General features: G+C 46.0%; 1 long non-coding RNA gene across 1 annotated transcript; it reads left to right on the top strand.

The window, feature by feature from the left end:
- The first annotated feature begins 11,933 nt into the window (after positions 1–11,933).
- Positions 11,934–16,730, top strand: LOC118912020 (uncharacterized). Its single transcript, XR_008995985.1, has 4 exons — positions 11,934–12,237; positions 15,048–15,136; positions 15,889–16,022; positions 16,127–16,730. It is a non-coding gene; the product is annotated as an uncharacterized LOC118912020 (long non-coding RNA).
- The last annotated feature ends 1,736 nt before the right edge of the window (positions 16,731–18,466 follow it).

The raw sequence follows: 18,466 nt of genomic DNA, 5'->3' as shown, positions 1-18,466 counted from the left end.
GGCATTTGCATCGGGCCCACAGTGGGGTGCTGAGAAGGGCTGCTTCCCATACTCTGGAGCACTGCAGATCTGAGAAAACCACCCCTTGTCACTGTGCCCAGCACCTCAGATGGCAAAGCCAACTCAACTCTTAGAGGAATTCAAGTCCCAGGGCCAAGCTGGAATGTTCTGGGAAGGGCAAGAGGAGGCAATCCAGAGGGGACTCTCAGGCTTTTCTGGTGACTTGTGTCATTTTTTTCCCCACTGAGCCTGTAAGCTTGCTCTATGAAGGGGGGTTTCTGTCCCCTCCAGTATACACCCCCTGCCATCCTTGCCCCCAGGTCACCTCTCTGCTGCAGAATGTCAATACCTTCTGCATTTACATCATCCTCACATTCCTGTGGGCAACGGAAGGGCAGAAAGACCCCTTTACTTGTTTAAGCCTCAGTTTCTTGTCTTTGTGAAATACCTTCTAGGCTGGGTATATCCTGGTGAAGTTAATGAAATAACACATGAATTTTCATTTCTAACTTGCAAACAGGGACACAAGCATAACGTGGAGTACTGGTTAAGAGGCCATGTGATGGTTTAACGCCCAGTTCCTACACCTCTTACCAATGTGACTTCAGACAAAGGAAACTTCTTATGTCTCAGTTTCCCCATCTGTAAAGTGAAGGTAATAATAGTACCCATATCATATAATTAGTGCATTCAATGAAAAATGTATGTGAAGACCTGGTACACAATATGTGCTCCAATAAAGGCAGCTATTATTATTTGCAGTTGCTATTGTTATTGTTATAATGATGATAGAGCCAATCAACAGATGAAGAACTGGAGACCCCAGGGTGTTCTGATCCCACATGATTACCTGGAGTCTAGAATTACTTGAGTCTCACTTCCTTGAGTCATATTTTTTTTAAGTGAAATTAGGAGAAGGGATTAAATCACAAATTCAGATGGCCTTGATGGTAGGATAGACCAGGGTGCACAGGAAACCAAGCAGGTCCCTAAAGTGGCCTGCTGCAGGGGAGGCAGGTGCCCAGAGGCCAGGTAACTGGGAACTATCTGTACCCCTCCCTACAGCATCCACATAATCGCAGAAATTGGGGGAGAAAGGGGCCCACTACTTGGTGGGGGGACATTCAGGCAAAATGAGTCTTAAAGGATAAGGCATCTCAGCTGACATCTTGGTTTCAAACAAAATAGAAATGTGAAGATCAGCTTGTGCCTTATACTTTCCAAAGTGCTTTCCCCTATTTTGTACCTTTTAACCTCAGCATTTTGTTTCAATTTTTAGACAAGGAGACTGCATCCCTGAAAGGTTATGCTACTCATTCAAGGTGACACTGTCCAGGGTCTGCTCCCCACTGCTGCTGGGACCTCTGCTGACTCAGCAGAGCCCAGGCATCTGGTTGCAGTAGTCTGCTAATCGTTAGGATGCTAAGTGGCTCCAAAAATACTATGGGGTGGCTTCCAGGAGGCAAAGCAGAGCCTGGAAATGGGGCTCAGGACCAATCTCTGTCACAGCCCACGAATGCCCATCCCTTCTGGGGTGGGGTTGGGGTGAGCAAACAGCGGTCAGGGGCAAGTCCAGCCCAGCAGGCCCAGCAGAAGAAGCAGTGCATGTTTGGTGTGGCAAAGAGGATGGTGGGGAGGCTGCCTCCAGAGGGAGGCCTGAGGCTGCTGGACCCCAGGGATCTGTATATGCATAGCTGGGAAAAGTTCAGGTTTGGACGCAAGGACCTCAGAATGGTTAGGCAGGTGGCTCTGCTGGGGAGTTATTGCTCTACTTGGCAGCCACAGGTCGGGCCATTTTTGCCTAGGACTCACTGAACCCCATCACCTTCTCCAAGGGGAGAAGTCCTGCCGAGGTTGCTCAGTGCCCAGGACCCAGGTGTTTTCTGCACTGCCCCCACTGCCTCAGTAGAGGGTGCCCATCTTCCCACTCTGCTTCTGCAGCCCACCTGGCCAGGTGTGGCCTCCCTTCTGCAGATGTGGGGTGGAGTGACTGGGAGAGGCAGTCTTCCTCCTTGTGATGGGAAGGTCTCAGCTGAATTTGGAAAATGTTTTTGGGAATTTCAGGCAGCAAAGGCTAGATCTGATTGTAAAATGAGTGCTGTTTCTACTCACAGTTTGTGAGACTCTACAACCCCCACCCTGAACCCAGTGGTCTGTATTCTACCCTCAACCTGAAAGTCCCACCACATACAGTGCCTCAGGGATCCAGACACAGGGACAGATGGGGGAGGCTCAGCTGTGTCCTTGACAATGACGATAACACCCAACACCCACCAAGGAGGCAGGTGCTCAAACCTGTGGGCTCTGGAGTCAGATGATTCTGTTTTCAGATCTCCTCCTAGGCATGACTGCCAAGAGACCAGGAGCCTTGTTTAGTTTGTGTACCACAAAATCCCTGGTGCCTGGCACACAGAAAACAGCCAATACTTTATGATAAACCAGTGGCTCCAACCTTTCTGCTCCTTTAACCTTGCATCAGTTCCTTCATCTCTTTCAGTCTCAGTTCTCTCCTCTGTAAAATGGGACAAAAACAGACTTATCTGACAGTGTGGTGGTGAGGGTTAAATGGAAAAATCCAGCTGTAGCACTTGGCACTGTGCTCAATCTGCAGTAAACCTTCAACAATAGCAGCTATTAGCAGTTCACATGTGGGGGCATATGTGCAGAGTTCATATGACCTCTGGGATGTGCAGTGTGTGTGTTCGTGGATGTGCATGTATGTGCACACACACACATGGGTGTTTGTAAGCGTCTAGAGTTATCCTCCCAGGAGGACAGTCCTTTATTGTCTTATTTTTACAGTTGAGGAAACGGAGGCACAGAGAAGCACTACACAGTCCAAAGTTGCTTTGCTGGTAGTGGTGGTGAAGAAGAATTTTAAGCCCAAGTAGTCTGACTCTACAGCTTTGCTCTTACGCTTAGAAATTGCTTGTTTAAAGTCCTCCTGGATCTGATGCTCTGCAAATGATGATGAAGTGTTCTGGGTGATTTTGTTCAGAAGACGAGGCAAGTCTCCAGCCACCCTCTTCTGCATGTGCCACTCACTTCTGAAACCTATGACCACAGACGTCCTAGAGATGATGAGCTGAACTGCCTGAAGATGCAATGACCAGTCACCAACCATTGGACACTGGGCCCAGCTTTGCATGTTGCTGCCACAGGATAGAGTTTATAACCCAGCCCCAGGGATCTCAGCTGTCAGCAAACCCTCTGAATCTCCCAGGCCCCTAGCTAAGTGCAGTTGCCAGTGCCCATGCCCAGCTGGCAGATGCTGATTCTGTAGGTCCAGGCTAAAACTTTGGGGCCTGAATCTTTGACAAGTACCATGGATAATTTTGTGCAAGTGTTCTTTCTACTTTTGGAAATTTGGAAAGAAAAAGGAAAGATCTACTGAACAGGTTTGTGGTTTAGGATTAGATGTTAACCAAGAGGGAAAGAGAGAGCAGGTCCGGTTTTGGCTTTTCAGAGATGTCAGACTACAGACAGGTTTCCCACCCACTGTGGCTCCCCAGTCCGCTGTTGCTCCCCAAGCCCCAGCCCTGTGGTCTGCCCTCCAAGTGAAGTGCTGAGTCAGCCCCAGCAGTCACCTGGATTAGCAGGGAACATTGAGCCCAGTTAAGGTAGGAGCAGGGAATCTGAACTCCAAGAGTCCCCTCCTTCTTCTCCCCTTTGTTTCCATTGGAAAAAGTAAACTGCCAAGTAATTGCTCCCCAACAACCCCTGCTGGTCCTTGATGTTTCTTTCTTGCTGAGATTATAATTAGGGAATCAGTAAATTTAAATAGAAAATCCATGAGGAGCACGGAGCCTTCATTTTTAAAGTGCTGTTTCATGCACCCTGCAAGTAGCACTTGCCTTGACTAAAGGCAGTGGTGGCGGGGCAAGGACCCCGGTCAGGTGAGACAGGTGAGAAAAGCCCTTGGTCTCCTCAAAGGTGCATGAGCAGCAGGGAGGCTAAGCTTTTGCTGAGTGCCAGAGGCTGGGCCAGGTGCTCTCTAAGCCTTGTCTTACACCCACCCTTGGAGGGAACACTAATTTTATTCCCATTTTACAGATGAGGAAACTATGTTTCAGAAAGACAGTGACTTGCCCAAGATCACATAGCTAGTAAGGAACAGGACAGGGACTGGAAGCCCCCTTAGCCTGGGTTTTAATCTGAAATTTGACTGCTTTCCAAAGGAGTAGAGGCTGAAATCCAAGATTTGAGTAAATTCCAGTCGTGTGATCCCTCTTCTACCCCCACCAAAGTCTGGATGCAGCCATAGCCTGACCTGGCCTGTCTTCTCCTTTGTGCTTAAAGGGCTGAAACAAGGCTCCTGGTGGGGCTGAGAGAGGAGAGGTAAATGCTGCCCGTCCTGTGGGCTGGGGCTTCTCGGGACTAGCAATGCCACCTCCCTGCCCTGGGTCCTTGGAACAGCTGGTCTGGGCGGGAGGACCCATAGCGTCACCCGCACACCCACTTAGAGACAAGGGACCAGAGGCCTCCGAGAGACAGAGGACTTTGCCCGAAATGCCTCAGCCAGTTGTTGGCCGATGGAGTGGGGCCTCGGGTGCTCCACCCCATGCCCAGCCGAGCGGCTTCTCCAGGGCTCTGTAGCTCCACAGAGCTGGGCTTGGCTGCAGGCAATGGGCCTGATCAAACAGAAAACCAAAACATTGACGGGTGGAGGGAGCAGAGGATGCCCACGTTTCTTTGGTCACCTATGGTGTGCTGGTTGCCAGTGGGAAAGGGTTTGGAGCCAACCTGTCAGCAGTAACTTTCAGCTTTGCTTTTCTAAGTGTTATAGAAAAGATAAGGATGCTTCGTGGTCCTCATCTGGTAGAGATGATGTGAGGACTAAATGGGATCATGAATATAAAACAGACCCAGCTCCGTGCTCAGTACATGTCAGTTATGAGCAGAAACCATTATGGTTTCCTTGTTTAATGGTATGCTAATACTATAACAACTCGTATAATTATTCTGGGAGATAGTAACACTCCATTTTCTAGACAGGAAAACCAAGGCTCCTCGGAGAGATTAGGAAACTTGATGCACCTGCACATCTCATAAACAGCAGATACAGGCTTCCAATGGGCGCTACATTATCCTGCTCCTGCCCCATGACCCTGTGACACATCACCTCCAGCTTGGGGTGGCAGTAGGACATGGATACCCAGGGGAAAGAAAGGGAGACATGAGGGACCCGAGACAGATCAACCCCACGTCCTCCAGGACAAGCTTCATGTCTGGGCTACTGTGCTTCTCAAGCCCCTGGGCCCCAGAAGGATGCAGACAGCACAAGATGTCCTGTAGGTCAGAAACAAAGGCCTGGGATCTTGCTGCCTAACTCACCTTGGTTCTTAGAGATAGAACCTTCCTTGGTTGCCAGTTACCTGCTGAGGGGGCTTTTTATTTACTAGTAAGGAAGGAAAACTCTCTGTTAAACCCTTTCCCTCTCTTCAAATCTAATTTGTGATTTTTAAAACATTCAAGAACTGTCACACTTTCCCTTTCAATTGTTGGACTCCCCCGTCTCTGTCTCTGCGTGTTGCTCTGCCTCCTCTTTCCCTCTGTGCTTCTGCCTCTATTTCTCGGCTTGGGAACACCGAGTAAGCTTATCCCTGAAATCAGGAGGGAGCTCAGACCTCCTTGTTTCCCACACTTCCCTCCCAAACCCCTCCACTCGGAGCGCTGCAGCCTGGGCCCAGCCCCAGCTCAGCGCCTTGGTGAGGGCCAACGCTTTTATTTATCATTGTAATTTTCCCTGGCCTCAGCAACTCTCAGCTCAGTCTCTCTCCTCTTATCTCAAATGCAAATAAACATTGTCCCCAGCTGGGAAGGGCAGGATTGTAAATTGACTGTGTTTCTGCAAAGCAAAACGTCTTAGCCCGAAAGAGGCACAACCTTGATCTTCCAGTCTGGTGGGGTCAGAGAGGAAAGAGGCCAGAGGAATAGAGGACAGAAGAGTGGGAAGGGAAGAGAAAGAACAAGCAGAAGGCAGGGGAGAAGTGGGGAGGGTGAGCGAGGCAAAGAGAAGCTGCAAAAAGGCCCATGAGAGTCACAAACAAACTCTCTCATACTGTAAGTAAAGTTTAAAATTAGGTTTTCCATTTCACTGACAGATAAACTGAAGCCCCAGGAAACTCAGATTCCTCTCCCATCCTAGCAGAAGGCTTTAGCAGTGGTCGAGCAAGGGCAGGGAGAGAGGGAGTTTCAGAGCTCCCTAAGCCCCAGGAACTGAAAAACCACGTTCTACATCCTCTTTCTTCACACTGGCAGAACTGAACTGGCCTCCAAGTGTAAACCTGTTCTGCTGATTTAGCTTTGTGTGGCCAATGCATCTGAGCTTCTGCAGCTTTCCAGGCAAATTGAGCATTTCCTAGGGAGTGAACACCATGACTTGATTCTTGTTCTTTTCCGTTTGGGGGTCCCACCATGAGCCACACCCAGAGCCTGCCTTGCTGAAAGAAGAAAAGCTGTGCAGTGAGGCAGTGATCTTAGCAGGTAAGGGCGGCACGGTAGGATCCAAACGGGGCAAGGGGGTTGATGAAGGGTTCAGGAGAAGCCTCATGCCCTTTCTCCCGTCTCACCTTATAAGGGAGGAGGAAAGCCCACTCCCCACCCCCCATCCTGTGCACCCCGTGTTATCCCCTGGCAGATCCACAGTGTGGACGCTTGAAGCAGGAATGTCAGGGTCTTGGTATCACCTAGGCCACCTGAGGCTTCCAAAGCTAATCAGTTTTCAGCTTTGTCACCCCTGAAGAAAAGTCACATTTTTGTTAAACAGCATTTGTCTAGCTGGAGACCCGGAGGTCAGGGGAAAGGGAGCGATGCTGCTCTGCCCTCTGCAGGAGGAAGCGTGCTCAAATCTCGGTTAATCTAAAGTGCAGGGAGCAGGGTCTCATGTTTCCTGGGCTTCAGGTTACCTGATTCCTTGTTAGTTCCACTCCTTGGGAGGGGAGGAAACTTTCTGAGGCATCACAGCCTGACTGGTGGGGCAGAGGCCATCATGGACTCTTGGCACTGGCTTGGGGAAGCCAGTGACCAGGACTCGACTCAGAATGGCCTGATGTGTACCCACCCCAGGATGCATGCTGTAAAACGTTTTCTTTTCTGATCAACGTTCCTAAGAATATCTTTTGTCATGTTCCCTTTTCTCCTAAAAGTCAGGCGTAGGTGTCTGCTGCATCTCTGGGTTCAGTGAAGTGTCTCCTGTTTACTGAATGACTATCTGAACTTTTCTTCTTCCTGTGGTTTGGCTGGCCAGGGACTTTTTGTGTGTATCTATTGTCTGAGATTGATGCTTGCGCATGACAGGCATCTTGGCCAGCAGCAGCCCTCTGTGCCTGAGATAGGCGCTGGGCCCATGGGTTGTTGGACAGGCCTCGCTGACCACCAAAGTGGCCCCATGGCAGGCCTCCGAGCAACCTGGACAGAAGGGCCAAAGGCAGAGCTGGCCCCCAGGGCAGGGCTCACAGTAGAGCGACAGCGCTTCCACAGCCCACTGGCTTTCTTTGGCTTGTCTCTCTCCTCTCTACCCCTTTTGGGGATGGCAGGTGGGCTGCAGAGGGATCCCACAGACAGGGAAGCATGATTTCCACCCGAGAAAGGAAAGAAAACAGAAGACGCCTTCCTGAAGACTCAGCTTCCTCATGCTCAAGGAGACGGAGGAAAACCATCATGGATTCAGGGGGAGTCCTCTCCCCATCTCCCCAGTAAGCCCCTTCCCCTCCTGCCACCATGACACCTTAGCCTGCACTGATCTGAGGGACAAGGAGATTATAGGAGCAGCAGACCTCACCCTCTACCCTCCTGGACTGAGGTAGGCATGGAGGGCTAGGTGGAAGGCAGACGGCAAGCAGCGCTGGGAACGTGCTAGGGGGTCCTCCTTTATTATCTGCCCAGAGGCAGCAGTTCCTGGGGGAGAGTTTGAAAGTTCCCATCACTGGCTATGGTGCCAGACATGAATGGCCTTGGTTTCCCAGGCCATCCCTTCCCTTTGCACATAAGTTTGAGTGTGCACATGCACACCCTTCCCCCACCCCTGCCCTCCCCGCACACAAACTGAGTGACTGTGGGCGGACTCCTTTGAGGAGCCCATACAAATTACATTAGCCTTCTTTTTTGTAGTCCTCCCACTGTCCCCATGCCACCCTGCAGCACCAGCTACAGACATTAGCCTGAGACCCAGAACATAGGCCTTTACCCAGAACAAGGGCATCCTTGTCCCTCCAGACAGCTGAGCAAGAGGTCTCTTTCCAAGAGGCCTTTCCGAGTGCTCATATAGACGTGGGAATTTCCCTCGAGGTCAGGACCACATCACCTTCTCAGGAACTCCTTTCGTCCCCAAGAGTGAGAGAGCAGTCTTCTGCCCCAAAACAAAACGGAATTGGCTGTGACTCATAGCCAGCCCTGCTGGTTGAGAAATCCACTTCCTGGGGTTGGGGGCTGGGGGGTGGGGTGGAACTGGGGCCAGGGGATGTGTGTGAGTGTGAGTGTACACGTGTGTGTCTTCCACAGTTGGCCTCCAGGAAAACAGGAAAACACAGCAACGTTCCGAGCTGAGCCGTCCCAGGACCAGAGCTTTCAGAACCATCAAACCCCCTCCCTAGGTGGTGTGGTGTGACCCAGAATCTATCTGTACATTTTTTTAAAAGAGAGAAAATAAAGTACTAAATGAGAATAAAAATAATGCAGCCACAGCAAGGCGAGGTGCCTCCTCAAAGTGGGAAAAGGAAGGGCATTTATAAGGTGCAGTCAAGGAGGCCCTCGGAGGCTTAGTCCGATACCCACTCCCCTGGAGTTGGAGTTCCAGTTCTCCCATCCTCCTGGGCTTCGAAAGCCATAGAGAGAGGCCACAGTGCCTTCTGCAACCTGTCACAGCTCTGCCTCCGGGGCAGTTGGGATGGTCATGCTGGATCTTGAGGGAATGAGTAGGGAAGCTGTCTTAGTTTATGTTTTACATTTTTTGTCATTGTCACAAAAGGGAAACATCATCTTGGATATAAACAAAATGGGGAACTGAGACTCACCACATGATTTTCTCACTTTGGTAGAATAGGAATGAAGAACAAAGGTGCTTTCTAATGGCACAACTTAACTTTTAGGCAAAAAGGGCATTGTTTGTTTTAAGCAAGAAAAGAGGGGCAAATAAGGGTTGTTAAAACCTATTATTTTATGAAACTGTCTTAATTCATCTTTTCCCGAAACCTAATGACTTAGGTAGCTGTGTCCTCAGGTTATGATGGGGAAACTGAGGCTGGGAGGTGAAGTGGCTTGTCTAAGGTCATACATATAGAGATGAATGTTAAGAAGGGATTCCAACTCTTGCCTGACTATTGCCAAACTTCTGTGTTTTCCAAGTTCTCACACTGTCTCCTGCTTTCCCCTCCACCCCTTGTCCATGATCACTGTTCACCCAGGACCCTGAGCCATGGCAGGATAATCAGGCCTGCACCAGGAGGTGAGGGCTGGCCCTGGGCTGTTTGCAGGCAAAGCTGCTCTCTGTTCTTCTGCCCTGACTCTGAGGTGGGGCCTGGCTCTCTGTTTATCCAACATCCATAAGCCTGGAGCTCAGGACAAAGGTTGTCTTGCTGACATCAGGTGATCAGAGGAAAGGACCAGGTAAAGGTGGTGCTGAGGGCTCAGTGCAGGGACATGCCACAGACAAGCTAAATGTGAAATAACACACATGCATTGTGTTTATGTATTCAGTGACTCACTCCATGCACTCAACAGTTACATATGCCTCAATTCACTTGGAATGACATCTATACTCCTTTCCATGGCCCGCAAGACACTGCGCAATCCTGTCCCTGTGAACCATTCCGACCTCACCTCCCACCCCACCCTGCTCATTCTGTTTGCTTCTGTTCCTCACACCTGCAAGGCCCACTCCCACATCAGGATTTTCTGCCCCTCTTTGCTTGGCTGTTTCTTTTTCATCATTTGAGTCTCATCACAAACAGTCCCTTCTCACAATGTGACCTTACCATCCCTCTGTGACACCATCCTGGTTAATTCACTTAGCAGCCTGTCTCACTCACCTATCTTGCTTACTTGCTCCTTTCATTTTCATTGTCTGCAGCCCCACTAGATGTAGGATTAGTGAAAGCAAGGCCCTCATCTGTCTTGTTCTCTGTATTCACAGAGCTAGAAAAATGGCTAGCATGCTAGGGATGTTCAGACATATTCACTGAATGGATGAGTGGATGGCTGGCTGGCTGGGTGGATGGATAGATGGAGTCTCCTAAGTACCAGGCCCCAGTGGGGATATAGAGGTGAATAAAATGCTATCTCTTTGCTCAAGGAGTTCACTGAGAAGTGAGAGAGGTCTTGTAGTCAAGTAGAGTAGATGGTCTGGGGGAAGAAAGAAGCACATGTAGGGGAGAAAGGAGGGAGTCATCCATTTCTACTCATGGATGATAATCAGGAAATGTTCTGTAAGGAAGTGACCTACTGACTGAGTCATGAAGGATAAATGGCAATTAGTTAGGTGATCAGTGAATTTAAGAACCTTCTCTGGAGTCCAGGAAAAGGCAAAGAGGCCAAGCAGAGTCCTACACTACCTGGAAACCACGGCTATTTGGTGTGGTGAACCGTGATGAAAGGTCTTGGGCCGTTCGCTGCTGCAGAGCCAGCGTTTCCCCTCTAGTACTCTGTTGCCGCATTGATGATAGCACTCAAGAATCATTGGTTGAAGAGAGGAACTAAGGAGAGCGTGGAGAAGAAAGTCTGGCAGGGCTGACCAGAGATGGGTAAGGCTAGACTAAGGAGTCTGGACCTCAGTCAGAGGACAATGGGAAGTCACAGAAGCTCCCCCTGTGGCAGCACAGAAATGGGTCAGGTCAAGTCCAGACTAAGCAGGAGATGCTCAGGACTGGACCCCGGGAAGCTGGTTATATGAGGAGGTCAGGAGAGAGACCGGGGATCTGAGGAGGAGAGATGTGGTGGGACGGTATCCCTGGTTCCTCACGGATGAGGAAGGGCTGTGGGAGGGAGCTGAAGGAGCGGAAGGCCCCTGGGGCTCCAGCAAGAGGGGCTAGACGCTAGTCACGGAGACACACAGGGTACAGAGGATGGAGGTACGCCATGAGGCTAACGAAGGTTATGGGTCAGGATCCTTCACTTTCATGGGCCACTTTGAAGACCCTGAACCTGATTTTGCATTCACTATTTTCCCTCATTTTTCTTAAATAGCCCCTCTTTGCCCAAATATAGAAGCTTCAGGCTCCCCAAGCATGGATCCTTCTCTGGAAATATAGAGAGAACAATTTTGGGAAAATGACTGTAAGTTCTATTTGGGGCGTGTTGAGTTTGAGGTGGATGCAGAGTTTCCAGGTGGAGCTGTTCTGCCAGCAGCGTGGTGTGGTGGGTAGAGCGTGGGTCAGGGTTAAATACTGGCTTCAAGCTGTGTGAACTGGAGCAAGTGGTTTGACCTCTCTGCACTTGTCAAAATGGGATTAATTGCCATTTTAATTAATTAATAATATCTATAATAATATTATTATTAATATAACAATTAATTATTAATACCACCTTCCTAGGGTGGTTGTAAAGATCAGATGAGACAACATATAGAAAGTTCTTAAAAAGTGCCTAGCGTGTAGCAGGTCCTCAAAACAAGTTACCGACCAGCTCTTGGCATCACGTGGGTGACTGGTGTTATGGTGCAGATGTGGGAGTCATCAGAGTAATGGAGGCCTTGGAAGGAGGTGAATCATGCAGGAAGAGTGTGCAGGCCTGATAAGAAGGCTGAGGACTGAACTTTGGTATTTATTAGAGTGACCAGAGGAAGAGGAACCAGCAAGAAAGGCTGACAAGGCTCAGCCACAGGGGTGGGAGGAGAGAGTGAGTTCTGGAAGCCGGAAGAGGGGAGAATGTCCAGCAGGCACTTGGTCACGAGTGTCACCTGCTGCTGGGAGTCGAGACTGCTGGTGTGGGCTTTGGGAAGTCACCAGGGACCTTGACAGGTGGCTCAGTGCAGAGCTGGACGCTGAGGAGTGAGGGTGTGTGCAGGCGGCGAGTGTAGACTGTCCTTGGGGGAATCTTGGCCATAGGAAGAAGAGGCAGAGACTGAGAACTTTGTGCTGCTTGATTTGTTTTGCTTCTGGAGGACATGGGTTTCTTAAACAGAATTCACAGGCTGTCAGGAAGAGTTGGTGCAGAAGATTTGAAGACTTGGGAAAGCAATGAAAATTGATGGAAAAATGTGAATGTCTGGGAAGAATTAGGAAGGAGAGGGTCAAGGACCAGGTGAGGAGTGAGCCTTGAGTAGCTCTGAGTCTGTAAGGAAGGGGCAAAGGTGGGAAGATTACAAATAACTATGGAGGTAGGAGCACAGGAAGTGGTGGTTATGCCTGATAGCCTCAGTTTCTTTCTGTCAAGTACGACAATAGGTCATCTGCAGAAATATGTAAATATAGAGCATTTCTCCAACTGTGGGACATTTAGGAGAAATTATGATTAAGAAACAAAATCTCAAGGGGAAAACCAGAGTTGTGGGAACCAAAGTTGATGGTGAAGTTATTAATATCCTTACAAATTATTTTACATTAAATAATATAAAGCAATGAACACAGCATACCAAGTCCGGACAAGCTCGGAGGCAATTTGCACATCTTTATTAGTGCCACACAGTTCATTTTAATTTACAGTTCTTTGTTTGCTTGCTAACTGCTTGAGGCATTTCAGGCTCTCCCCACTCTGTAGTTTTAACAAAATGTTTACCAATTAGTTTTTTAAACTATGAATAGTTTCAAACATGCAACAAATTTGAGAATTTTACAGTGCACACCAATACGTCCACCACCTTGGTTCTGCCATTAACATTTTACTAAGTTTGTTTATTTAAATAGACTTTTAATTTTAGAATAGTTTTAGAATAACAGAAAAATTGTGAGGATAGTGCAGGGTCCCATGAACCCAGTTTCCTTTAATATTAATATCATACATTAGTAAAGTACATTTGTCACAATTAGTGAACTAATATTGATGCATTATTATTATTAGCTAAAGTCTGCACTTTTTCCAGATGTCTTATTTTTTGATCCCATCCAGGATTCCACATTACATTTTGCTGTCCTTCCTCTTTAGGCTTCTTTTGGCTGTGACATTTTCTTAGACTTCCCTTGTTTTTGATGACCTGGATAGTTTGAGAAATAATGGTCAGCTATTTTGTAGAATGTCCCTCAATTGGGATTTGTCTGATGATTTTCTTTTTTTTAAAAAATTAATTATAATTTATTTTTTCCAGCTTTATTGAGATATAAATGACCTACAATATTGTGTAAGTTTAAGGTGCACATGATGATTTGATACACTTATATACTGTGAAATGATTGTCACAATTGTGTAAATTAACACTTCTATTACCTCACATATTTATCATTTAAGATCTACTCTCTTAGCAACTTTTCAATTATATGATACAGTATTGTTAACTATTATCACCATGCTGTGCTTTAGATCTCTAGAACTTACTGATTTTATAGCTGGAAGATTATACCCTCTGAGCAGTATCTTCCCATTTACCCTAATCCCTGGCAACTGCCATTTTAGTCTGTTTCTATGAGTTTGGCTTTTGCAGAATTCACATGTAAGTGAAATCATACAGTATGTGTCTTTCTCTGACTTAATTTCACTTAGCATAATGCCCATTAGTTCCATCCATGTTGTCACAAATGGCAGGATTTCCTCCTTTCTCGAGGCTGAGTAACATTCCATTGTATCTATATACCACATCTTCTTTATCCATTCATCAGCAGACAGACACTAAGTTGTTTCCATATCTTGCCTATTGTGAATAGAATGGTTTTCTCATGATTAGACTGGGCTATGTGTTTCTGGAAGAAAGACCAGAGGCAAAATGCCACTCATGTCACATCATATCAAGTGACACACTATCAACATGTCCTATCACCGCTGATAATGGTCTTGGCCACCTAGTTTAGGTAGCGTTTGTTATGTTTCTCTGCTGTAAAGCCCCTCTTTTTCCTTCCTTTCCACATGTACTTGGAAGGAAGTCACCATGTTCAGCCTACACGTAGTGGGGAGTTCTGTTCCATCTCCTTGAGGGCCTAAATCTATTTTTATTATATCTTTACCCACAAATATATATCTAGCCATCCCTCTAGCCATCCATCAATCCACATTTTTTATACATCTCAAAATAAATTTGCAAATTTATTTCATTTTATAGCAGGTAACACACCTATGAAGGAATGTTGTTTCTGTGCTTTGTCTGGTCCTCATTTCAAATGTCGACTGACTGTATACACCTTCTGGGTTCTGTTTTCTGGGCCCCACTGGGGTCCCCAAATCACAAAACACTCTCAGTCACGGAAAGGCAATAAACATGGGCTGTCCAATCCATTGGTTTGCATACCATCTTTTCTAGGGCTTCAATGCAATAAATAAAGAGAAATAAGTAAGAAGAATAAACAAACCTCCATTCTTCCTATTCCTCTTCCTCTGCTGACCTGTCTCCACTCTCATCTCCCAATTCCCTCTTTTGCTAATTATCCCCATAATGAGGGACATTAGATTCACATAATGAAACCGAAATTCTCCATTTCCCAATATATGTGCATAGACTTGCATTTCACATAAACTGAATTGGAGTTGAAGACAGATAGGTCATGTTTTATGAGGCATATACAAAGTAACGGAACTACTATATATTTTGCTTATATGCCAAATAAATATTTTGTGCCAATGTGCAAATAGCTGCATGGGTATAGCCAATGGGAAGAATAATCGAAAGCTTTTGGATTTGATATGAATCTGGCAAACTCTTTAGAAGCTTTATAAACTACTTTAGAAGCTTTTCTTTCAGTCATTGGAGTGCTTCTTTGTTGATATTCATCACACTTTGTCATTTTTTCTCTATTTTTCATATACATCATATTATATTTTCCATGCTTACTGGATGTGTGCTGGTCAGAACAACCCCTAGTGACTGGCTGGTTGGCTGGGTGCCTGGATGATGAATGTAAGTTCTAAATGTTTTATAAGAAATGTGTAATCTTCTGCCTGTACCATTTAGTCTCCCTTCCTCCGTTCAGAGGTAGTAGCAGTGATGGCTGATTACCTTCAAAGTGTACAAGCATACCTTGGAGCTACAGATGGTTTACTTCCAGACAACTACAAAAAAGTGAGTATCACAGTAAAGCAAGTGAAATGAATTTGTTGATTTCCCATAGCATGCAATACTGTATGGTGGTCTATGAAGTGTACCATAGCCTATGTCTAAGAAAACAATGTACATGCACACACCTTATTTAAAAACCACTTCTTTTCTAAAAAACGCTAACCAGCAATCTGAACTTTCAGCCAGTTGTAGTCACCGATCACAGATCACCATAACAAATATAGTAACAATAAAAAAGTTTGAAATATTGCAGGAATTACCAAAACAGGACCTACAGACACCAAGTGAGCAAATGCTGTTGGAAAAATGGCTCAATACATGGTTGCCACAAACCTTCAATTTGCAAACAATGCAGTATCTGTGAAGCATAGTAAAATGAAGGATGTCTGTACTGTTACTTCTGGGATTTTAAGTTTTGCTTTTGAAAGTATCACACAATTACTCTTTTGTGTGTACAGTTCTGTGAATTTTAATATCTAGATATGTATAACCACCACCACAATCAGGATACAGAACAGGTTCTAACACCCCAAAAACTCCCTTTTGCTATCCCTCTGTAGCCATGACCTCTCCCAGTCCCTAGCAATCACTGATGAGTTCTCTATCACTGTAATTTTGTCTTTTAGAGTATGTCATAAATATAGAATCTCATAGTATGTAATCTTTGGGGATTGACTTCTTTCCCTCAGAGTAATAGGCTTTGAGATTCTTCCAAGTTGCTGAGTGTTTCAGTAGTTTATTCATTTTAATTACAGAGAAGCATTTCATGGAATAGATGCACCACCATGTGTTCATCCATTCACCAGGTGAAAGACATTTAGCTTATTTACATTTCTTGGCAAATATGATTGGGACTGCCATAAACATTCATGTGCAAGTCTGGGTGAATGTAAGTTTTCATTTCTCTAGGGTATTTACCTAAGAATGGGAATGCTAGTTCATTTGATAAGTGAATATTTAACTTGATAAGAAACTACCAAGTTTGATCCATAGTGGCTGTATCACTGGATTCCCACCAACAACGGATGCGAATTCCAGTTGCTTTGCTGTACAGTTCCTGACCGTGGAGTGGCCTTTGGAGCTGGGACTTGGCTTTACTCCGTGCCAGAACACCAATGAGGGTCTCCAGGACTGAAACCGGCCCTCACGTGCACCTCCGCACAGGAGAGCGCTCTGTGGTCTGGCCCCAGCTTCCTTCTGCAGTCCCATGAGTGTATGAGTTCTTCTAGAGTCACAGTGCACTCCCTCCACTGGGCGACCTCTCCCACTGGGCGACCTCCCCCGCACCTCTGCACGGGCTTTGCATTTTCATCTGTATTGTTTGGCTGCCACTGTTTGAGCCTTTCTCTGTGTAAAGTGCTCTGCTGAGCACTGTCTTATTCTTAATTACTATTGTTAAACACTTCAAACATTATATAAGCACCTTCTTATTCTTAATTATTATTAAATATTTCAAACACAATACGTGATAATAGTATCCCAATGTACTTCTTAACTCCAATTTGATAAATCAGTATTTGTCCCCTTTTCCTTCAGATCCATTTGTTTTGAGAATTAAAACTTTCAAATATGTCGGAGTCCTTCCCTCCCCACTCCCGTTTCTTTCCTTCTCTTCCTAGAAATAATTGCTTGCCAAACATTGGTAGGCAATCTACTACCATATTTTTATACATTTACTGAACAAATAATATATAGTACTATTTGCTTAAGCTCTTTTCCTTTTTCTATGATAAACATAACATGAAACCTATCCCTTAACAGTCTGAAAGTGTACATAGTAAAGCGATGTTAGCCGCATGCACTTCGCTATACAGCTGCCCTCTGGAATGTTTTCATCTTGCATGACTGACACTCTAGATCCACGGAACAGCAGCTCCCATTTCCCCCTTCCCAGCCCCTGGCAACCACTTTTTACTTTCTGTTTCTGACTACTTTAAATACCTCATGTAAGTGGGATAATGCAGTATTCATCCTTCTGTGACTGGCTTACTTCTTTTAGCTTAATATCCTCAAGCTTCATCCCTATAGTAGCTTTTGACAGGACTGCTTTGTTTTTTGACGCTGAATAATTCCCACTCCCATGTTCACTCTAGCATTATTTACAACAGCTGAGAGGTGGAAATGACCTAAATGTCCATTAATGGACGACTGGACAAGACAAGGGAAATGTAGTATATGTGCGGGTGTGTATACATATATTCAAACATTATTAAGCTTTTTCTCTTTTAATACATTATCTTATTTAATCTGTGTGTGTGTGTGTGTGTGTGTGTGTGTGTGTGGTTATTCCCATTTTACAGATGATGAAATAAAGGCCCAGTTAAATTAACTGATTTGTCCAAAGGCAAATACTAAATAAGGGAGGCTTACAAATTCCTGCTGGTTTTCGCCTGACCTCCCTCAGCCCCTCCTTTGCTCCCACCATTGCACCCCCACCTCTACACAGAAGACGTAGTGTTCCTCTGCTTGTCTGGCTCCATGCAATCGCACCCATACCAGTGAGCCACAGAGGACGGAGTGCCCATCTGCCTTGCTCAGGAGGTCAGGGACGGGGTGCTAGGCCGCTGTGGAGTGCCAGCACACAGCACAGTGTCTGGCACCTGATAAGTAGGTAATAAGAAGTTTTCAATAAATGCTGGAAGAAAAAAACAATGAATAGGCAGAAGGTGGCTCAGATCTGAACTTTTCCCATCCTGGGAAGACATGCTTCACCCCTGCCCTTGGGTTAACACCAGTCAGAGCTCTTGATTTTCTAATTCATGGGCTTCCCAGAATTTCCTTTATACAACCAGAAAACTCTCAACTTGCCTCTGTCATTTACTCATTACACACTGGACAATATTCCTCTTGCCTGGTCTTTGTTTGCTGATCCTTGCAGATAAAGGATGGGTGGCCAATAGTAAGAGGAAGTGTAAAGATCCTCGTCAACTAAAAAGGTGTTACCAAGAAGATTATCCCAAGGACTGACACATCTGGACCAGAACCTGGCCTGAGACTCTCCCCAGAGCTCCTTCCTACTCTGCTGGAGTCCCAAGTTTCAGACCCTCATGTGTCACCCACATGGGTTTTGTCTTCTCTAAGGTTAACCACAGTTACTTCTATTTTATTTCCTTTTGTATTTTAATTCAATTATTTTTTTTTCACTTTGAAAAGTCTTCCCTCTTTCTGGGTAACATCACATGAAATCATGAGTTAGATGAGCTCCTTGTATTTTTCTAACACACAGCAATATGGGGGAGGTATGTGTGCAAATGCACACAATATCTATATTTTTCACATATGTATATTCATCTGTATTCCAACTCAGATCACTTAGATGAGCTCCTTGTATTT

Source organism: Manis pentadactyla, chromosome 2, assembly GCF_030020395.1.
Source record: "Manis pentadactyla isolate mManPen7 chromosome 2, mManPen7.hap1, whole genome shotgun sequence".
Taxonomy (NCBI): domain Eukaryota; kingdom Metazoa; phylum Chordata; class Mammalia; order Pholidota; family Manidae; genus Manis; species Manis pentadactyla.
Note: the sequence above shows the minus strand (reverse complement) of the source record. Positions and strands in the feature narration are given on the sequence as shown.